Source organism: Notamacropus eugenii, chromosome 1, assembly GCF_028372415.1.
Source record: "Notamacropus eugenii isolate mMacEug1 chromosome 1, mMacEug1.pri_v2, whole genome shotgun sequence".
NCBI lineage: Eukaryota > Metazoa > Chordata > Mammalia > Diprotodontia > Macropodidae > Notamacropus > Notamacropus eugenii.
Window position 1 is genome coordinate 705,452,861 of NC_092872.1, and position 24,188 is coordinate 705,477,048.

General features: G+C 38.7%; 1 pseudogene; it reads left to right on the forward strand.

Annotated features, from left to right (window-relative positions):
* The first annotated feature begins 223 nt into the window (after positions 1-223).
* On the forward strand, positions 224-12,078 carry LOC140519984 (NEDD8-activating enzyme E1 catalytic subunit pseudogene; annotated as a pseudogene).
* The last annotated feature ends 12,110 nt before the right edge of the window (positions 12,079-24,188 follow it).

The window sequence follows — 24,188 nt, forward strand, 5'->3', positions numbered from 1 at the left end:
GTTATAAAACCAATCTTTCTCCTCACAGCTGAATCATAGAATCACTTCTTATGAAGTGGACAAGAAACAGAAATTGTACCTATGATTTCATAGGCATAGGGAACGTCGGATGAGGACATTTCTTGTAGGAGTGCAGGTTGGCACCTTGTCTGCAAAACTTGTTTTATGAAGTTACCCAGGGCACTGAGAGGTTTAGGAACTTGTTCAGGTTTACATAGCCAATATGGGTCAGAGGCAGGACTTAAAGCAGCTCTTCCTGGCTCTAAGACCCAGCCCAAAGAACAACAGGATAAACTTGATTAACTGGTTTGTAGCTATCAAATGCAAATATGGAGTGATGTCAGGGAGCAGAGAACTGAAGAAAGTAAAGTTGTTGTTTTTTTTTAAAATCATTGTAGTTAGCGGTTAAAAAAGAGGTTGATAATAGGTATGAAACTACTGTAAAGATATGTATGGTCCCTGTATCTCTTTATAAGTATGGAAAAAATTGAATTAAAGAGCCATCCTGGTCTCAGTTTCTGCAAAAGATTGGCCATGCTAGACAAAAAATAACAAAATTCATTTGAGGGAGCAAAAGAATTAGAATATTAAGGGAAATAACAAAAAAAGGTAGGAATGAAGAGACTCTGCTAGACCTCAAGCTATATTACAAAGTAGTAATCATCAAAACTATTTAGTATTGGTTTAAAAATAGAAAAAAATCAATGGAAGAAACTAAACAATGAACCCTCCAATTCAGCATTCAATAAATCCCCAAATATAAATTTCCTAAAAAGGAACTCCCTATTTGACAAGAATTGCTGGGAAAATTGCAAAGAAGGCTGTTTAGCTGTTCATGGTGGGTGTAGGAAAACTGAAGACTTGGACAGTTGCTAGAATCGTGTAAAGAAGTTCCTCGAGTGATCTGGCCCATTCACATGCACTGATTTCAAACCAAACACTGAAATCTCTTTGTTTTTTGTTAGTTACATGTGAAGTGCTAGTCATTGGATCAGGAGGATCAGGATGTGAACTTCTGAAAAGTCTGACATTTTTCGGTTTTAGACAAATTCATGTAATAGACACGGATACCATAGATGTTTCTAGCCAAAAGAGGTAGTTTTTGTTTAGGCCTAAGGTTGTCGAAGATCCAAAGCTGAAGTTGTTACAGAATTCCTAATCCCTACTTGCACCATAGTTCCACATTTCAATGAGATTCAAAATTTTGATGATACTTTCTACAGACAATTTCATATCATTATATGTGGTCTGAACTCCATTATTGCTAGAAGATGGATAAATGGCATGCTGATATCACTTCCTAATTATGAAGATGGAATATTCAAGTTCTACTACTCCTTTAATAGATGGGGGAACAGAAGGTTTTAAAGGGTAATTCTACCCGGAATGACAGCTTGTATTGAGTGTACCCTGGAACTTTATCCACCACAGGTTAATTTCCCCATGTACCATTGCATCTATGCCCAGGTTCCCAGAACATTGTATTGAATATGGAAGAATATTACAGTGGCCCAAGGAATAGCCTTGGAGAGGAGTTATGTTGGATGGAGATGATCCTAATTACATTCAATAGATTTTCCAAAAATCACTAGAGAGGGTATCACAATTTAATATTAAGTGTGTTACCTATAGGTTCACCCAATGAGTTGTAAAAAGAATTATTCCAAATGTAGTTTCCACAAATGCTGTCATTCTACCCTTATGTGCCACTGAGGTATTTAAAATAGCGACTAGTGCATATATTCCCATTAGCAATTGATTAGTATTCAATGATGTAGATGGACTATACACATATACATTTGAAACAGAAAGAAAGGAGAATTGCCCAGCTAGCAGCCAGCTTCCCCAAAATATCCAGTTTCCTTCATCAGCTAAACTTCAAGAAGTTTTGGATTATCTAATTAAAAAATGCTTCATTACAGATGAAATCTCCAGCCATCACAACCACATTAGAGGGAAAGAACATAATGCTTTACTTATAAACAATAACTTCCACTGAAGAACAAACAAGGCCAAATCTTTCTAAGATATTAAATGAGTTGGGCCTTATGGATGGACAAGAGTTTGCTGTTGCTGATGTTACAACACCACAGACTGTACTGTTCCAACTTCATTTTACTACTTAAGAGTAATAAATGTACATCTGAAAAAGGATTAAAATCTATTGCTCTAAGTAATAATAATAATAATATGCACCTAGAAACATTTCAAAAAGAGGAGTATAGGCTTCATCAGACTGTCAGGGATCCATGACATATGCAGAGAGGCCAAGAATCCCTGATCTAGGGAATCTTGGAATATAATATTACAAAAGGCAAAAAATATAGCCTTAAAACCAATAATAGCTTACTCTACAGAGCTGAGGATAAGCCTATAAGAAAAAGAATGGATCTTTAATACAGTAGAAGACTTCCAAGCATTTCTGATGAAAATACAAGAACCAAGCATGAAGTTTAAAATGCAAACACGTTGTGTTTTCTTTCACAATGTGGCTAATATGAACGTTTTACATGACTTCACAGGTGTCATCACTATTAAATTGCTTGCCTTCTAAAGGAGTGGGCAGGGACAGAAGGGAAAGAGAGAATTTGGAATTCCAAAATTTTTTAAATGATTGTTAAAATGTTTTTACATGTAATTGGGAAATATATAATGAAATAGATAAAATATATTAAAATTTTAAATGGTATGAAACAAAATGCAAACATAAGACTCAAACCTCAGAAAGATAAATACATATAAGCAATTGGAAGGGACTCTATGATGCTGTTATGCTAATTTTCTAATCAAGAGAAAGAAACAAGTGTCCTTTCAGAACCTTAAGGTCTTCAAAGAGAATTTAGAGGTCCTTGAGAAAGGGAAATGGGGGTTGATTCTGTTCTGGGGATTTGAAGAAAGGATAAAAGAAGGAATATATGAGTGTAGAAAGGAGGAAAGAGGGAGCAGTGAGCATCAGGTGAACTTCCACCCGTACCTGAAACATGCAAAGGAGTGTTGAATATACTTTGTCTCCTCTCCCCCTCTCCTTAGTATCATGTAGAAATACATCAAATTCAACAAGGAAATAAGCAGGGATGAGGAGGGGACATGTGGGGGTTAAGAGAGAAGATAATATCAGTAAGGGAATATTCAAAAGCAAAACAGACTTCCTGATCCTAAAGGGAGAATTAAAAGGGGGCAGGGGGAGGGGAAGAATTAGAATCTAAGGGAGTGTATTAGGTTGCCTCTTAGACAATTGGGGAATGGCAGAACAAATTATATATGAACGTAATAGAATATTATTGACATATATGACAAAAGAGATTATTTCAGAGATCCATCGGCAGTCTGAACTGATGCAACGTGAAGTGAGCAAAACCAGAAGAACATTTTATACAAAGTGAGTAATTTTTGTAACAAAAAAAAAACAGCTTTGAAAGACTTAAGAATTCTGATCAAAACATTGACCAGCCATGTCCCCAGAGGATCTATGATAAAGCATATTGTCCACCCCCTGACAGAGAGGTGATAGACACAAGATGCAGACATACTTGTTGGGACAGGGCCACTGTGCGGATTTGTTTTGCTTGTTTATGTTTATTTATTACAAGGGGCTATTTACCTTTCTTACTTTTGGTTGGGGAGAAGGTTGGGAGGTATTAGCAATAGTGATGTCTCCCCCAAAAGAGACCCATTGTAATATTTTTAAAAACACACACACACAAAAGAGAAAAGAAATACAGAAAGCACAGACAAGAAGGCCATTTTGAAAGTAATGTGTAGAATTTATTATATACTTCCAAATAAATACAAGATGATGGGGGAGGGGGATGCTAGTAGCTGGCAGAATTACAAAAAACCTTCTGAAAAGATGGTATGTGGGCAAACTCCTGAAGTAAACTAGGGACCCTAAGACGCAGAGTTGAGGAAGGAATGCATTTCACATTCAGAGGATAGCCTATGCAAAGGCAGGTTGATAAAAGAGAAAGAATGTTGTGTGTGAGCAAGTTTTCCTAGTTATTTGTATCTTCCCATCCAAGGTTACCTTGTGTCTGTTGTGTATGTTTCTTTTAAATATCTGGTTGCCATCCTTTGTTCTCGAAGAGGACCAAAATGACATCACCATGATAAAGTCAAGTTTCAACGTGTCCAACTGGCTGATCAGACTAGTACAAGCTCACAGTGCTCTACCACAGGTTGGGCACAGACAGTCCGTGTGAATATTTGAGGTGTTTACTCCAAATTTGCACATCCTACGTTTCCTTTGTGTTGTCTGAATTCTGCTTTGCTAATAGAGCATAGCATCCTTTCTGATGTGGGCACGCCATGCTGAGTGGTCCTGTGCCAGTATCTCCCATGTTGCACAAAGAAATCCAAAGTTCTTGAGAGTGTCCTTGTATCACTTCTTCTGACCACCTGTGATAGCCTGCCCCATGCGAATTCTCCATAAAATAGTCTTTTTGGCAAGCATACATTTTGCATTCGAACAACATGGCCAGCTCAGTGGAGTTGCGTTCTCTGAAGCATAGTTTGAATACTTGGCAATTTTGTTCGAGCAAGGACCTCAGTGTCTGGTACCTTATCCTGCCAAGTGATCTTCAGAATCTTCCTAAGATGGTACAAATGGAAGAGATTCAGTTTCCTGGCATGGCACTGGTAGACTGTCCATGTTTCACAGGCATACAACAATAAGGTCAGCACAACGGCTCTGTAGACCTTCAGTTTGGTAGTTGGTCTAATACCTCTTCTCTCCCATACTTTTCTTCAGAGCCTCCTAAACACTGAGCTAGCTCTGGCAATGAGTACATCAACCTCATTGTCAATGTGTACATCCCTGGAAAGTACGCTACCAAAGTAAGTGAACTTATCCACAGCATTCAAAACTTCTCCATTTGTTGTAACCAATGATTCCACATATGGATGGTGTGGTGGTAGCTATATATCTGACCAAGGCCTTTGACACTGTTAGTCGTGAGGGCTTATGGAAAATTATGTCAAAATTTGGTTGCCCAGAGAAGTTCATCAGCATTGTACATTAATTTCATGATGGCATGCTTGTCTAGGTTCTAGATAGTGGTAAATGCTCTCATGCCTTCTTGGTCACCAGTGGAGTGAAACACGGCTGTATGCTTGCTTCCATGTTTTTTAGCATGATGTTTTCAACCATGTTGACAAATGCTTTCAATGAGGATCAACATGGCGTCAAGATCAACTACCTTACTGATGGCAAGTTCTTCAATTTTGAAAGGCTACAGGCCAAGACCAAAGTGGAGGGAGTGTTGGTGCATGATTTTCTGTTTGCAGATGATGGTGCACTCAATGCAGCCTCTGAAGCTGAGATGCAACAAAGTATGGATCAGTTCTCTGCTGCCTGTGCTAATTTTGGTCTAATAGTTAACACCAAGAAAACACAGGTGTTTTAAATATCTACTATCTATTTAAATATCTCTTCCTTGTTAGAATGTAACCTCCTTGAGGAGAGCAACTATTTTTCCTTTGTCCTTTTATTGTATTCTTAATATTTATCATAGTACCTGGTACGTAGGAAAAACTTAATAAATGCTTAGAATTGATTGATTGAAAGCAGCAGTTTGGCTGGATCATCCAGTATGTGAAAGAGAGTAAAATAATAAGACTTCAAAGGTAGATTGTGGCCAGATTATGAAAGATTTCAAATACCAAACAGAGGCATTTGTATTTGATCCTAGACATGATGGGAAGCTACTGGATTTTATTGAGCAGGAGAGTGACATTGTCAGACATGTGCCATAGTAATATCACTTTGGCAACTGTGAGGAAGAAGGATGGAGGGAGGAATGACTTGAGACAGAGGTCCATTGGGAAGCTATTAAAATAGTTGAGGCAAGAGGTGATGAGGACCTGAAATAAAAAGAGAGGTGGCCATATGATCAAGGAAAGGGACAGATGAAGGAGATGTCATGAAAGTATGGTAGCTGATTGGTAAGTTGGGTAAGGGATAATGAAGATTCAAGGATGAGTCTGACAGATATTCAAGTGATTAGAAGGATGTTGCTGCCCTTGACAGAAATAGGGAAGTTATAAGGAAGGGTGAGTTTTGAATAAGATTTGGATAAGATTTTGGAAAAGATAATGTCTGTTTTAGACGTGTCCAGAGAGAATTGAGAGGTTCTGGAGAGAAGGAAGGGAGATTGGTTCCCTATTGAGAAGCCTCCTGTGTGGCCAGTCCTGTGTTCTACATGTAGCAGTGAGACAGAATGAGCATCTCAAGCCAGAGGTCATTCTGCTTTCCAGAGAGAGGGCACTGGGCTAGAGTTATATCTGTCTGCTCCCCTAAATATTATTATTTTAGGTATATGACCAGGTATAATGTAATTTTTTATCACTGTTTCAATCATTAGGGGGAAGCAAGAGAACCCCAAGCTTTATATTCAGGGTTTGATTCCCCTCCCACCAAATACCAGTTCCACAATGAATATACATATACATATATGCACATACATGCATATACTTCGCAATACACACATATATGTATATATTTAGCAGTTAGCCAAGAAATTCATTTATCCAAATCGATAGCAAAACATAAACCAGAGAAGGTATACATAGGAGAATATATACCAGACAATCCAGAGTAAAGAAGCTCTCCTGCTGGGAATAAGGTAAGTGAGTTCAACCAAGAGAGCTCTAGATCTCATCCAAATGAAAATTCTGCAGTCTCTACTGTGGCACAATGGGGATAGGGACATGATGGCAATTGCTAGCTCCTCTCACGTCTTCCCAGAATTCTTTCCTTCAGCAACCTAAAGTAGGGTTGGCATCATTCATCTTCCCTCTTGAAGCTGGAAGCCAGAAGCACTTGAAAAGATAGCAGGGCTTAAAGTGACTCACAGATAGAAGAGAGCTCAAAGATTTGAAGACAACTTGAAGATGCCTGAAGAGCTTTCCTCTTACCACCCTGCCTCTCACACAGAGCAGGGTGCTCATCTTCATCAATGAAGAGAGTCCCATAGCAATGAACTTTGGGACTGGGATTATATATAAGACATTCGGTTTGAAATGTCCAAATCTCAGTTGGTGATGTGAGCCTAGAACTCAGGAGAGAAATGGCATAGGACTGTATATGTTGATCTCAGAGTCATCTGGGAAAGTGTAAGGTACCAAAAGACACTGTAGAGTATGAAGAGAATAATGTCAAGCCAAGGACATGGTCTTGGGGTACATGCATATGGTGTACCATGCAAGCATATGGCTAATGATCCATTAAATGAGTCTGAGAATGGGATTACACAGGAAACAGAAGAACCAAGAGAAAATAGTGTCATGAAAACCTGAAGAGAAGAAAGTATCCAGGAATCGAAAATTATTAATGATATCAAATATTGCAGTGAGATCAAGAAGGATGATTGACAAAAAGCCATTGGATTTGAAAATTATGAGCTCATTGGCAACTGGGGAGCAAATTTCAGTTGAATGATGAGGTCAGAAGCCAGATTGCAAAAGGTTAAGAACTGAGAAGAGAAATGGAAGAAATGAGAGTAGATAGTTTTTTCTAGAGGTTTGACTAAAAGGGAGGGGGTGGGTTTAATATAGAATAATAGCTTGTCCAGTGAGCATTTTTTAAACATGGGGAAGACCACGTTATTTTTATAGATAGCAAGGGAAACAACTAGTAGAAAGGGAGAGATGAAAGAGTACTGACATTGGAGATGATTATGAGAGCAATCTGCTGGTGGATGGGAAGGGATGGGATCAAGAGTACATGTATCCTCATTGAGCCTAATGAGAAGAGAGAAGAGCCACTTTTTCATCAGAGACTACAGTAAAGGACAGAATTCTAAGATGTTAAGAAGGAGAGAAGAGGAAGCTTCTGTGAATGTCCTTATTTTTTCAGTATGAGTCAAGAACCTCAGTTGAGAGATTAGAGGAGAAGGTAGTCTAGGAGGCTTGAGAAAAACTTTAGAATAGCTGATCTGGGGAGTTCAAGGGAGAATACATTAAGAAGTAAAAGGACTGCTTTTTCCTACACCTAAGACTCATTGAAATAGATAAGATGAATGTGTAGAGGACCCAATCAAGATGGCTTCACAACTTCCTCTCATCCTCTTCAGAAGTTGTATAAGTAGCAGCAGCAGAGGTGAAAGCAGTGGGTATGATCCGGGATTAGAGTTTCATAGAGCAAGGGGGAAGAGTAGAGGACAATGTGATGTTGAATTAGGTTAATTATAATCAGGTTTAGGAAGCTAGGAAAGTGAAGCCTGAGCTAGGCGTCGTGATGGCTTGGGACTTATTGTTTGTTTGTTTTGTTTTGAAATTTTACTCATTTTCTTCCTGCCTTTAAGATCTTCTTTGTTGGCCTTTCTGTTTTTATTCATGCCTTCCCTTCTGAATTTTTAGTGTTTTTGTCTTTCTCTTGTATTATCCAGACTCATTCTCTGGCATCACACCTTACACTTCTGGACAGATCCCAAATACTAGGCATGATGGGAGCATGTAGACTTCTTGTATTGCAGAATGGGGGAGTCAGCTTAGCCTATGCCCCTACTCATCCAGAGTAAACTCCAGAGGAAGAGGAATAGCTGATTCTTTTGTCCCCTTTTCTTTGGATGCAGATACTCTTTTCTCTTCAAGCTAGCTTTGTGCTGCCCCTGTTTCTTTCTGCTTTAATTGTTTTTATTTTCTTTCACCTAGCAAGATAGAATCAGTGTCTGTTGTCTCCAGTGAGGTTAAGTGGGGTTCAGGCTGAGTCACTGGCTTGGGGGTTCCAGGTAGAGATAACCTTAGGCAGTTACGGAATCACAAGCCTACAAGTTTGGTTGCATTCACTGGTCTAGGTATGTGGAGTGGATGGAAAGATGGGGACGCTGAGTGGGAACTCTGAGTAAAGTTTTTCCATACTATTTCCTGTGTGTGTGTGTGTGTGTGTGTGTGTGTGTGTGTGTGTGAACCTTATATAGTGTTTTTACTTTCTTATCTTACAAATCTAACTTTAGTTACTCTGTACCTAGCACATGATTCCTTTTCCTGGAGTTTTTGGATGGCAGAGGTTTGTTTGTTTGTTGTTCTGGTTGAGTTGTGTCTGACTCTTCATGACTGAGGGTTACAGAAAACAACTACTCGGGCATCTTGCTAGCTACAGCCATAAATGCTAACTTTGGAATTGTAAAGCATGTACCCAAATGTATTTAGCATTTTTATTTACTTAGAAGCATTTCAAAGAAGTTAGAAAATGGGAATAGGAAAAGGAACAACTAAATAGTAGGTACTGGGAGCTAAATATAAGAATTGGAGATTAAGAATACAATCTTCTCTCCAGTTCTCTTTGTCTAACCGCAATCTCTAATGAAGGAAGTTGTATAGACAGAATACAACTGATTAGGGAATGAGAAGACAGTCTGGAAGCCAGATTTGAGGTCTAAGGTTAGTCTGAAGAAATGTTGATCTTTTATGTCCACCTCCAGGTCATAAAGTGGGTTGTTCCATGTCCTATGTTGTGCATGCCTAAGCTTACCCAATGAACTGTACAATGCCTCTGATTTATTGAAGAAATTGATGGGAATTTTTGTTTGATTTGTATTATTTATGACATCTCACTGTATTCATAAAAGAGATAAATCAGGCTTGCCTCCATGATGGTTCTCATTGGCTTTATTTTCTTAATTCTTTCACTTTCACAATTTGTGAACTACATTATCCAGTAGGGGGTGCCAAAATACCATTTCCCCATCCTTTTCATTGGTCACATGGACTTCCTTTTGTTATTTCGCTCTGTATAGATCTAAACCTGCCTGGGCCCTCAAAGGGCATATAGTCCAACCTCCTCACTTTACTGATGAGGAAATTGAACTTCAGGGTCATTAAGTGACTTGGCCAGAGTCACATTGAGAATAAGTATTAGAAGTGAGATTTGAACTGAGGTACTCTGACTGCAGACTTCATGGTTTTTCCGCAGTAAATTGCTGCCTTCCCCGTTCTTTAACATTTCTCTCTTGGATCACTCAGAGAATTTGTGATTTTTAAAAGTCTGTTTGTTGGAGACAGGCCAGAGAGAGGAGGGATTACAAGTGTGGATTCAGGTCATGTGGCAGTGTAAGTTCTCTCCCAGTTCAATAGCTTAATCTAATAAGCATTATTGCCTCAGTAGTTTGGCAAAGTCTTTACATTTTGGCAAGGAGATTATTTTTCTCAGAATCAGTCCAGGAGCCATTTATTAAGCATCTGTTAATATTCCATTGTTATGTTAGGGCCAGCTCAACTATGATTGCCGCAACACATTGTAGCTGCCATACTTTTTCATAATGTATATTAAGGATATGTTTACTATTTAGGTTTTGTATTACTGCATATATCATCTTTCCATTTGGGAACATAAACAAATTGATATTGCTTGCTGGAGAATGTACACGTGCATACACATATTTATACATAGCTCTATTGATAAACTGAGGCTCCTTTCTCCACAATATTAGGATCTTTGGGAAGATTTTCTCTCCTATCATCCTGGCTAACATTCATATATAGATAACTCAAGTGAAAGCTGTAAAAGCTCCATTGTCCTTTCATCAGAGGACAGCAATCCTCTTGACAGTGATCAAAGTTATTTAGCAATAAAGAAGATTTATTAGGATACTCTGTTAGGAGCTTTCTCCCCTGCATACCTATCCAGTTTTTTGCCTTTTGGTAATTTGCCTTACATCCCTAAACTGCTGAAGGTGCTCCTTGTTTTTAAAAATCCTAAATTAAAGTCTAAATTAAGTAGTTTCTTAGGTTTCTTTTGTAGTACCCTCTATCCTACAGATCACTGATTTCTGAATCCTAAGCAGAGATAAGAAAGATGAGAATTTTGGACTTTGTGCCTGCCATCTCATCTAGCCAAATATTCTCTTAGAATCCTGGGAACTGGAAAATAAATATCCCTGAGATGTGTCAGAAATCAGCTTTTCATTGTCTAGAAAGGAAAATTCATGAGTCATCATTGGTGCTGCTACCCTTTCTGGGGTGCTACCATTCATCTCATCATGATACTGCAACCATTTTTTCTGTAGGTATGTATATAATGGGTGGGACTGAGGGCCCTGTCTCCCTCACTGCCCTTGCTGTGTGATCATTTCTGGTAGATCTGTGACTAGACCCCAGATCTCTTGGCTTCCAACCCATTTTAGGATACAAACTTGACTACAAGTTATATGGCAATGTACATTTCCTCACCCAACTTTTGATTGTACGCTTTGGATTGCCTTTTGGACTAAACACTTGTCCAGTGACTTTTGTGGGAGGGGGTGTTGGTGAGGAGAGCTAAGGTTTCATCAGGGTAGGGAGCTCCCAGTGCAGAGAATATCTTTACCAACATATATGTGCAACTTCTCTGTAATTTATTATTGTAAAAGACAATGAAGTTAATTGAATTGCCCTTGGGTACTTCTAGTTTATCCCCATTATATGATTTAAGGTAGATGTTTCCTATAATTTTGAGGAAAAATCCCTTTAAGACAATGAAGTTAATTGAATTGCCCTTGGGTACTTCTAGCTTATCCCCATTATATGATTTAAGGTAGATGTTTCCTATAATTTTGAGGAAAAATCCCTTTATTCCAATGCTTTCAAGTGTTTTTTCATAGGAATGAGTGTTGTATTTTCTCAAAAGCTTTTTTTGTATCTATTGTTATAATCATATGATTTTTATTACTTTTGTTATTGATACAATCAATTATGTTAACAGGTTTTCCAGGTTGAACCATCCCTGCATTCCTGATGTAAATCCCACTTGGCTAAAATCTTTGTAATATATTGCTCTAGTCTCCTAGCTAGCATTTATTTAGTATTTTTGTACCCATATTCATTAATGAAATTGAGCTATAATTTTCTTTCCTTGTTTTTGCTGTTCCTGGCTTAGGTATCAATACCATATTTGTTTCATAACAGGAATTTGGTAGGCTGCCTCTTTATTTTTCCAAATAATTTATTTAATATCAGAATTAGTTGATTTTTAAATATTTGGTAGAATTCACTTGTAAATCCCTCTGGTCCTAATGCATTTTTCTTATGAAGCTCATTTATGGACCATTCAATTTCTTTTTCTAAAATAGGTTTATATTTAAATATATTCTATTTCCTCTTCTTTTTATATAGGCAGTTAATATTTTTGTAAATATTCTTCCATTTCACTTAAATTGTTAAATTTATTGTCAAACAGTTGGACAAAATAATTCCATGTAATTGCTTTGATTTTATCTTCATTAGTGGTATATTCATCCTTTTCATTTTTAATAATAGTGATTTGGTTGTATTCTCTTTTTTAATCTTGTTAACCAATGGTTTATCTGTTTTATTTGCTTTTTTTTCCCAGAAAATCAACTCCTACTTGTATTTATTAATTCAGTGATTTTCTTACACTCAGTTTTGTTAATCTCACCTTTAATTTTAAAAATTTCCACTTTGGTGTTTAATTGAAGATTTTTACTCATTCTTCTAATAGTTTTTCAAATTGCATGCCCAATTCATTGGTCTGCTCTTTCTCAATTTTATTGATATAAGTATGTAGTGATATAAATTTTCCTCTGATTACTGCTTTTGCTGCATCCCATAGGTCTTAATATGTTATCTCATTGTCATTCAGAGAGCACCAGTGCAGGAGTCAGGAGGACCTGAGTTCAAATCTCACCTCAGATACTTCACACTCACTAGCTGTGTGACCTTGGGCAAGTCACTTAACCCCATTTGCCTCATCCTGGGTCATCTCCAGTCATCCTGATGAATATCTAGTCACTGGATTCATATGGCTCTGGAGGAGAAGTGAGGCTGGTGACCTGCACAGTCCTCCCTCACTCTAAACAAAGTCAAGTGCAAGTCGTCATTATTTCTCTATTGGCATGGTCTTCTTCGGAAACAAAGGACCAACATACACACACATAGCAAATATAAAATAATTTGGAAAGAAAGGTAGTACTAATGAGTGAGGATATCTAAAAAGACTTTGTATAGGACACAATGCATGAGTTGAAACTTGAAGGAACCTGGAGATTCTGAGAGGCAAAGGATAGAAGGACATGCTTTCTAGACCTTTACAAATGTATGGAGGCAAGAGATGGAGTGCTGACTTTGGGAAACAAAAGGGCCATTTGGACAGGAAAATGGAACATGTAAAAGGAGGCAGGGAGGGAGAATGTGGAATCAGGCTAGAAAGCTAGTTTGTAGACAGATTATGAAGGGCTTTAAATGGCAAGGTAAAAAGCAGGCACTTTATCTTAGGGAATGAAGAGCCACAGAAGTCTGTTGAGTAAAGGTGTGGCATGCTCATCCTTGTACTTTAGGATTTATTTTGGCAGCTCATTGAGGAATTGGAGAGGGGAGATCCTGAAGACAGGGAGACCAAGGAAGGTACTTTTTTAATAGTCCAGCTGACAAGAGCCTAAGCTAATGTGGCTGTATTGTGAGTAGAAAGGAAGGGATGAATTCTATAGCGTTGAGGAGGCTGAATTGATAAGATCTGGCAACTGATTAAATATCAAGGGTGAGTGTGGAGTGTAGAGTGATAACTTGGGTTTATAAACCTGAGTGATTGGAAGAATGGTGATACCCTAGGAAGAAATAGGGAAAATAGGAGGAGGGGTGGCCAATGTCCTGTTAGTTTAGGTTTGGTATCAGAATGATTGCTGTTGTGTTTGTTTTTCATTCTCGAAGAGGATCATGACATCAGGGAGATGATGACATGACTAGAAGTTGACTTGAATCCGAGTGAGGGAGGAGTGTGCAAGGTCACCAACCTCACTTTCTCCTCTAGAGCCAATTGGGTCCAGTGGTCAGATATTCATCAGGATGACTGGAAATGACACAGGATGCAATGGGAGACCCTGCCCCTTTTAGGCTAAAGCCTTTTCAGGCTCTCACTCTGAGTGAGGCAATGCCCATTCAGTGAGTAGGCCTCTTTAAGAAGGGAGTCCAGGGATGGCCCCTTTAATAAAAAAAAAGAATCAAATTGGGAGGGGAAGACCCTCAGGGCTGCTGGCCAGAAGAGAAACAGTTATTGTTTCTTTTATTTATTGGAATGAAGTAAGACATTTGTAGCTCATTCAACAGTTACAAAAGGAGGTTTATTCAGCCTAACCCTCCACAACTTGTAAACTTCTTTGGGCACCAGACTAGCCTGAGATAAAAGGTTGCCACAGGTCGTGTGACAGCAGGGGCAACCCTACATTTTTTGTAGGCTGCTGGAAATCCTTTGGGGGCCACAAGCAACCTTCAGGTGATATATTGTGCAGACCTGATTGAGCTGTATCATCGAAAGGATATTCAACAAGGATTCTGCAGTACTCAGCATAGGTAGGGACAGCTCATCTGCCTCCATCTGTGTGGTCAAAGATGTGGTGGCTCTTCTGGGTCTAAAGGGCTGAGTCACACTCCATGTGGGTGTGCCTTTATGCCCCTAGGGGAGCAGGAAGCCACATCAGTACAGCCAAAGGCTGCCAAGAAGCTCCTCAAGGAAGATCCACTAGAGCTTTAGTCCCCTGGAACAACCAAGTCCCAGAGACAGCTGTATCTCCTGGAGGGGAAACCTGGTAGAGAATAGTTTCATCACAAAGAGGTTTAGAGGGAGAAATGCTGAATTTTGTTTTGGACATATTGAGTTTGAGAGGCCTATGGGACCTTCAGGTGAAGTTGTCCACTAAGCAGCTGAAGATGGAGGAGTGGAGCTAAGGAGAGATGAAGTCTGATTAACTAGATTTGGGAATCACCTGCATAGAGATTATGGTCGAATGCATAGAAAATGTGAGAATCAAAAAAGTGTAGAGAAGAGGGGAAGACTCCAAATAGAGCTCTGGGCTTCCTACTACATCTCTCATCCCTGCAAAGGAGACTGAGAAAGATGGATCAGACAAATAGGAAGATACCCATCATCTGTTGTAAAAACTAGGGCAGTTGGAGAGGAGAGAGTCTCCAGAAGGAAAACTCAAGGAGGAGAAACTACATGGAAGGCATGAGGACTCAGCAGTTTCAAATGCTGCAAAGGACCAAGAAAGATGAGTCATGAGAAAAGTTCACAGAGTTAGCAATAGAGAGATCATTGCTATTTAAAGTGCTTTACGACGTGGCCCCTTCCTTCTCCCAGTCTTCTTCCACTTTATTCCCTTCCGTACACTGTAAAATCCAGTGATACTGGCCTACTTGTAGTTCTGCAAATGTGGCCGACTTTTCTGCCTGGAATACTCTGACTCATCACCTCCACCTCACTTCAAATTCCATCTTCTGCAGGAAGACTTTCCTAGTCTCCTCAGATTCTAGTGACTTCTCCTCTCATATTACCTCCCATCTACTTTTTTAATATTTTTATTATTTACATGTTCTATCTCTTATTACAATGTAATAAGACAAGTCCTTGCAGGTAAGGACTTTGTTTCCCTAGTATTTTACACAGTGCCTAGAACATAGTAAGCACTTAATAAATGCTTATTGACCAAGTGACTCATATGGTCTCCTCATTTCTGTCCATCTCTCAAAGACTGTGTGCATGTTTTCTTTTTATTATATATGTATATATGTATGTATGTATGTATGTACATGTTCTTTTAAATTAGCCAAGATCCACCACCTCACCTGCCACTCCAACCCCTCTTCCCATTGAGAACACAAGAAAAACAAAATCTATTACAAACATATATAGTCATAACAGATTTCCATATTGGTCATGTCTTTAAAAATATATGTCTTATTCTTCACTCTGAGTCCTTTGCCTGTCAGAGAGTGGGTAGTATGGTTCTTCATTAGTCCTCTAGAATCCTAGCTGTTCATTATGTTGAAAGAACTCAGCACAAAAATATTCTGTCACATTTATATACCACAGCTGGTTCATCTGTGCCTTCATTTACGGGCACCCCTTCATATTCCCATTCTTTGTCACTTCAAAACGAGCTATGGATATATATTTTTAAGATTCTTAGAATTTGTTTTGCTTAGGACTAATCTCTCCCTTAATCTACCCTCCTTCTAATTCTCCCTTTCTCCCTTTGCCCTTTTCCTTCCTATTCTCCTGTTGAGTGAAATGTTTTTTTGTATCCAATTGTGTATGTGTGTGTGTGTGTGTATTTGAGAGAGAGAGAATATTCTTCCTTCTTTTGACCAATTCAGATGAGACTGAGGTTCAAGTGTCAGTCACTGCCCCCTTTCTTGCTTGTATAAATGTCTGCTTGTGCAACCTGATCATGTGAGATAATTTTCCCTAACCTTACTTTCTCTTCCCTGTCCCCCGCCCAATGTATTCCTCTTCCCTCCCTTTTCCATTCTTTTCTTAAGATCATCAAGCCATAACAGAACCACTCCCAAGCCTTTTCTAATTGGACTCCCTCTATGACCCCTGATGATGATAGAAATCAGAGAGGACGCATGTATCATCTCCCCATATTTTAATGCAAACAGGTATCCTTTTTTCAATCCTTTTTCATTTTTATTCATGTTTACCTTTTATTTTTCCCTTTACTCTTATGTTTGGACTTCTAAGCTTCTCTTACAACTCTAGTTTTTTCATCAGAAATGCTTGAAAGTCCTCTATTTCTTTAAAAATCCATCTTTAGCCCTGTAGCATTATGCTCAGTTTAGTATGCTCATATCCTTTGCCTTCTAAAATATACTGTGCCAGGGTCTCTACTCCTTAATATTGGTGGCTGCTAAATCATGTGTAATCCAGATTCTGGCTCCTTGACACTTGAATTCTTTGTTTCTGAGTGCTTGCAGTACTTTTTTTTTGTTTGACTTGGAAACTCTGGATTTTGGCTATAATGTTCCTGGTTATTTTCATGTTTGTATTTCTTTCAAGATGTCACTGGTAGATATTAAAAAGGGAGACCCTACTTTGTGCTTGAGTTCTGAGGCATAACTCTACTGTTGCTACTTCCTTCAGAATTTCCTCCTTTCTCCATACACAGCCTATGACCTCCCAGGAATGCCACTCCCCTGTACAAATCTACTCACTCCATCTTGAATCTGTGACCTGAAACTAAGTAGTAGGTGACCAAGCTGCCAGTTGGCACCTTTCCCTATCCCAGTGACCCAATGTGGGTCTTCTTTCTCAATATGGTCTTCTTCCTTCTCATATTTACAGCCTCTCCTTGGGCACTGAAATGCTCCTCATCGGACACAAGCATCTGGCTTGATCCCTTCCTTAGTATACATGGAGACATATCTGTCTGTCTCATTATGCCAAAATGGGCTGGGCAAATGATTCACTATGACTTCTTTTACCTTGACTTTGCCATCAGTTTGGTACATTTTCTAGGTCTGTTTAGAGAAGTTTGTGGAGGAGAGCTCGACTGCATTGCTTCTTTTCACTCTGCTGTCTTGACTCCTCCCATGTGCAACTTTTTCTACTTTATCTGGAACATGGAGTACATGGAGGGGAGTCAAATCTAAGAACATTGAGAAGGTAAGAAGGAACCAGGTTGTGAGGGGCTTTAAACTGCAAAAAAAAGAGGATTTTATATTTGATCCTAGAGATAAGAGATAATCACTGAAGTTGACTGAGTAGGGGAGAGGTGTGACATGGTCACACAGGAAAACCACTTTGGTAGTTGAGTAGAACATGACTTGGAGTAGGGAGAGACTTAAGGAAGCAGGTCTAATTGGAAGGCTATTGATATAATCTAGGTGAGAGGTTATGATTGTATATGTGGAAAGAGATGTATATGAGAGATGTTGTGAAGGTAGAAACAACAAGATTTCTCAACAAACCGTATGTGTGGGATAAATGTGAGTGATCAGTTAAGGATGATTATGCACCTGGGTGACTACCTGGATCAAGAACCTGGGATGCTACTGCCTTCAACAGTAATAAGGAAGCTGGGAAGAAGAGATTGTTTGGGGTGGGGAGAAATAATGAGTCCTATGTTGGGCATGTTGATTTTGAGATGCCTATGGGACAGGACATCCAGGTCAAGAAAGGATGAAGTGAATGAGTAAAGGATATCATCAAAGAAACAAGTGAAAAAGATTGATGTTGAGATTAAAGGAGAGCATTGAGATTCTCATGTTCTCCACTGATATCCTCACGTCAAGAGAAAATTGAGGAGAGTTCCCAACATGTTGGATGAACTACTTGTGTTAAATTTATGGAAGAATGTTGAGCAAGAGCACACAGGATAGGCTGTGATCAGCGTCACTGGAGGGAGTGACAATGTCTATGAGATAATAGATCCCTTGGAGCATTTGAATATCTTTTTTCTCATTTTTTCTTCTAGTTTTGTATTTATTCCCACTTTGCCCCAGTCAGTCAGTGGTCTAACTATAAACTCACACAGTAACAAGGTGATTCTGTTTGTTCAACTATACTCAATATCCTTCTTTGTGCATCATTGGGGCATGTCATATCCAATGCCTTAAGATTTTTCCTCTCATGATATATAGGAATGAGGCTTTGTGTAGTCTCCAAGCCTTCCCTTTTGTTTCTGACTTCTGAACCATATTTTCCAATATTTTTCACTGTCCTTCCCTGTGGTTACCTTTGTACCAAGCAGAGATGATCATCTAATTTGAAAGATGTTATTAAATTCTTCATAGGATTTTTCTATTTTTCATCCTTTTTAACAGATGTTAGCAGCTAAACTGGAATTGTTTTCATTTTGCAAATGTTTTCCTGAACCATATAATACATGATGTTACTCGTTGCCTTTGGACCTATAGTAAGACCCGATTCCTCTAACTCCTTTCTTTGCCTCTCCAGGGGAAACTTATTAGCCATCCTTCCACTAAACTGAAACTTACTTGCTTTTCTGGCTTCATTTATGACAAGAATGTCAACACACCATCCATTTGTTACTAGCAAGAATCTTCCATATAGAGCACCCAAAGGTAAGTTAATGTATACAGATGATCTAAAAACTTTGTAATGTTGGTCTCCTTTACCACCCTACCACTATTACCTGCAGAGGAAGTAGGAGGTGCCAAACAGTGTCATTTTGAGTTTTTCTTTGTTTCAGGGTGGGTGGTACTGGAGGGTCTGAATTCAAATCATATTGCTGGATATTTACTACCCATAAGATTTTGGGCAAATAAACTTCTTTGGTCCTCAGTTTCCTCACCTGTAATAGAAGGATTGGGCTAGAAGGCCTCTGAGGTCTTTTCTAGCTTTAGACCTATGATTCTATATTCTTAAGGGTTGTCATGGCCAAAGAATTCACCGCTAGGTCAGCCTGTTGGTAGTGAGCCTTGCTATACTTAGCTAGGGTATTCCCTAGGAAGTAGACATGGTCTGTGCCCAGGACTTTACCAGAAATCTTTCCAGTAGGATTGAGCCTACCAGAGTTTATACTTTACTGGTATAATCTTTGTAAAAAAATGTTTATTGAATTTAACAAAGTAATAATAAAATCATCCTATATACGTTTTCTTCTGCATTTTCTTTGTATATTTTATTGATGCCCTTTTCTTTTTGAAAAAATTTATTATTTACTCATTTTTAACATTCACTTTAAAAAATTTTGAGCTCAAAATTCCCTGCTTACTTCTTTCCCCTCCCCCCACCCCTTGTGAAAGCAAGAAATTTCAAGGACCTATGATTACTTCCAAACCATTGTAATGCATCAGAATAGGATTTTGTGGAAGTAATAGTCTTGTTGTTCAGTCATTTTCAACTGAAATGGTTTGCCATTTCCTTCCACAGCTCATTTTACAGATGAAGAAACTGAGGCAAACAGAGTAAGTGACTTCCTCAAGATCCCATAACAAGTAAGTGTCTATGGCCAGCTTTGAACTCAGGAAGATGAGTCTTCCTGACTTCAAGCCAGGTATCCATTCTGCCATCTAACTGCCCTGGTAATAATATAGGTCATAGAGGTAGGGAACCTATGGCCTTGAGGCCACATGTGGACCTCTAGGTCTTCAAGTGCAGCCCTTTGAATCCACACTTCACAGAACAAAGGATTTGTTCCCTACCCCTGGTATACGACAATACATATAAGGGATGTTACAAGATACTACACAGATAGCGTAGTTGTGTAGATAGTACAGGAAAAAATTGCATGAATTAACAAAGCAAACTGAGAATGTTTCATTGAATTGAGACTTTTGCTGGGTCTTGATTTTTGTATAAAATTTGTATCATCAGAAGAATTGGTTTCTGTTATAATCTCATGTTTTTTATTTCATACATTTAAAAACATTATTCTGAGGAGGAGACCATAGATTTCATCTGACTTCTAGAGAGGTCCATAACCCAAAAAGGTTAAGAATTCTCTAAATGAAGAACTTTCAATATTTCTTATGAAAAGACTTCAGAGCTGAGTAGGAACTTTGAAATACTAATATAAGAATCAAGAGAATCCTAAAAAGGTAATTTTATCTGAGCAATTAGAAGAGGCTGCAGGATGATGTAGTGCTAACATTCTAATGGGGGAGAAGAAATAAGTGTCCCTTTAGAACTTTAATATCATCAAAGAGCAGAGAGAATTAAATAAGAAAAATGGAGGATGGGGGGCTACTTTGACTCTGTTCTAAATGCTTTAAGAGGGAAAAGAAAAGGAATGGATATACTAGTATAGAAAGGAGGAAGAAGTGGATGGATCTTGATATCTCATCATTGGAGTACATGAGAAGAAAAGTATACAGGAAGGGGTTGGGGGAGTGCACATCAGATGAACCTGACTCTTATCTGAAACAAAGGAAAGTTGAACACAAACAGAGAGATGGGTGTAGAAATATATCAAACCAACAGGGGCCAAACAAACAGACACAGAGGGATAATTGAGAGGGAGGAGGAAATAGTCACAAGCCAAACAAAATTCCTTGAGAGGGGATAAAAGTTAGGGGGACAAGAAAGAACTAGTTTCTAAGGGATACCTATTAATTGGGAAATGGTTTGCCAAATTGGGGTAAATGAATATAATGGGATATTATTGTACTGCAAGAAATTTGTACCCACTTCTTGATGGAAGTATTCAGAAAGTGAGAGAATACTGTGTGTGTGTGTGTGTGTGTGTGTGTGTGTGTTGGTAAATAGTATTTTTTTCCCACTTACACGTAAAGATAGTTTTCAACATTCATTTTTTATAAGATTTCAAGTTCTGAATGTTTTCTCCCTCCCTCCATCCCATCCCTCCTTTCCAAGATGACAAGCAATCTGATATAGGTTATATATGTGTTCAGGAGAATAATCTATACAAAGACAACAACATTGTAAAGAAAAAATAATGTGGAAAGACTTAAGAACTCTAATCAATGCTATTGCACCAATCATGTCTCCAGAGGATCTATGATGAAGCATGTTATAGAAAGGTGTTAGAGTCAGGGCTCAGAAAGAGAAATACATTTTTGGACATGGCTACTGGATTCCTTGTGGGAGGATTTGTTTTGCTTGACTACACTGGGTTTTCCTTCTTTCTTTCAGTTTTTAATTGGTGATTTAAAAAAAAAACCCAAAAACACTGGAATTTTTTTTTAATGCACAGAAGGTAGTTCAGAAGGAAGAACAGATAAACAGGACAATTTTAAAAGAATTTATGGAATTAATTTTTTCAAAGCAAAATGAAGTTTTATACACTATTTTGGGGGGTTCTGCTGTGTATCTAGAAATGCAAATTTTGATATGTTTGAAGTCAGAATTGAAACACTTTTTTTAAAAAAAGAGAGATCATTGGTAACTTTGAAGAGAGCAGTTTCAGTTGAATGATGAAACTGGAACCAGATTGCAAAGTGTAGAGGCAGAAGTGGGGAATAAGTGAAAGGAGAAGAAGTAGAGTTACTGCTGGGGTGAGAGAGTGGCTCCAGGCTTTAGCAAAGGCTGGAAATCCCAAGCTTAAAGAACAAACGGGAATCCCTTTGTCCCTTGGTCCTTCCAAGGCCATTAAAATGTAGGGAATGCAAAGTGCTTATAGTCTAGCTAAGGAAATGGCATAAACCCAAAGTAATGTATCAAGGCAGTAAAGATGTCACCGGAAGGTAGGTGATTTAAATTGGTTTCTAGAGGGGTAAATCTGTGGTCTCCAAAGTTGGGGGATGGAACAAGTGTTCCCTACTCCCTGGCAACCCTGGTAGGACCCCAATGGGTTTGTGATTAACCAATTAGAACATGGAAAGTTGAGTCCACATCCCACCCTCCCTGAAACAGTCGATCATGGTGTCTGTCTCCAGCACAAGCAAACCTGTCCTGATGCTTCAAGACTTCCCCGTTCTGTTCCTCCTCCTTCCATGCAAGTTGCCAGCCTGGCCACTTCTTTGTGGCTTCCCCTCAGACTTGGTACCCTTCCCTTTCATCCCCTCCTGGTCTCTACACCCTGGGGCAAGTGACTGATGAGTAGGAGCCCTACTTCTCTTCATTTTTGGTAGGGCACTGACCTGGCAGGTGAGGGTGAATTGTGAGTTGCACTACACATCTTATTGTGTTATTGGTCTTGCCAAGGCTACCACCTTCCAAACTTTGCTATCACTACCCCAGTCCTTTCTGTCACCCAGGTTTACAACCTTGATGTTCACCCTCTTTCACCTCACACATCCAAATCAGTTGTCAAATCTTGTGCTTTCTCTGTCCTCAGCATCTCTTGTATCTTGTCTTCTCTCTGTTCATGCAGCCTTCACCCTACTTCAGGTTCTAATCTGGTTCTAATCTAATATCTTCCTAATTGGTCTTCCTGCCTCATGTCTAGGTAGTACAATGGATATAGCACTGGGCCTGGAATCAAGAAGACCTGAATTCAAATCCAGCCTCAGACATTTACTAGCTATATGACCCTGGACAAGTCACTTAAGTTCTATCCACCTCAGTTTCCTCAGCTGTAAAATGGAGATATATCTTATGTTGTGAGGATTAAATAACATATTTTGTAAAACACCTAGCACATAGTAGGTGCTTAATAAAAGCTTGTTCCCTCCCACCCAGATCTAATCTCTCCTATGTATTTGAATAGTTCATGCTGTTCCTTTTAAAAATTATCAACATTTCTTTATGCACTTAAGGAGTAGTTTCTTCCACTTCTAGATTCCGTAAATAGTTGTCCCTTAGATTAGCTTCATAATTTTCTTACTCTAAATGGGAACAAGGGATGGAGAAAATATTTTAAAATTTACTTTGGTTCATTTTGCTTGTGATTGAGGGAGTCAGTACTGAAAATATACAGTTTGATGTGGAACATGGGAGCCTCGAGAAGAGCAGTGGATTCTCAAGAAAGGACAGGTAGTTGAGGGTATTTCAGCATTAACAAACCTCAGAAGGAGAGGAGCCAAGCAAAAGATGGTCAAATTGAGAATGAGAAGTAAAGATCTTTTAAAGTGGAAAGATTATGAAACTTGTCTATAAGGAAGGCAAACAAATGAGATGTAATTACTGCTTAGGAGAAATTTAGGATAAATTAGATAAGATAAATTAGAATTCTGGTCTCTGGAGAAGGATCAGAGTTAGATAAATCCAAACGAAAGGCAGGGCCTGTTCCTTAGGGACCATCATGTTTGGAGTATAGAATTCATCTAGAATCTTTGTTCCTTCCTGAAAGCATTTGGCAATGATTCTGCCCTTAAAATGCTACGTAACATTTATCCTGTAAAATTGTATATTAGTTACCAATGTGGGTGAAGTATTCCCTCTCCTAAATTGGAAGATCCTAGATGGCAAAGACCATTCCAGTTCTCTTTCAGTAAGGGGCAAGACAGGAAAGGCTGTCTTAAGACACAGACAAAGGAAGACAAAAGATTTACTACAGTAAGAATGTTGGTCTCTTTTAGAGAAACCAATAATCGATTTAATTATCAAAACAAAAGAATAAATTACAAATTCTGACCTTTTATTGAAAATGCTAATGAGTGGAGCCCTGGATAATCCCAACAACTGAGTCTGTTTGGAGCATCTTAAGGAATTCTGAAACATGAATACCAGTGGAAGCACTAGCCTACTCTGCCTTAAACTGGAACCTCGAGCTCAGCTGTCTTTAGGTTATAGACCTTGGCACCTTTCCCTGAAATAGCTTATGGCACTACTATGCAAGGAGGTTAGAGACCCTTCAAATTACTGAGCGTGTAAAGCAAGGATCAGGAACTATGGGGACATTCTGTCAGCAGAGCTCAAATATTAGAAGCTACTTCAGTGGAGGAATTTTTCCCCAACCAATAGCTAGAATATTCATCTCATTGATCTATTCTTTTTGCTCTTTCCTCCCTTTTTATTTTCTCTGTATTTCTTCTACCCTATTCCCCATACTCTCAAACCCAGTCAACAACATATTTAGGACATTCTCCTATCAAAGCTCCTATAAAACTTTGCT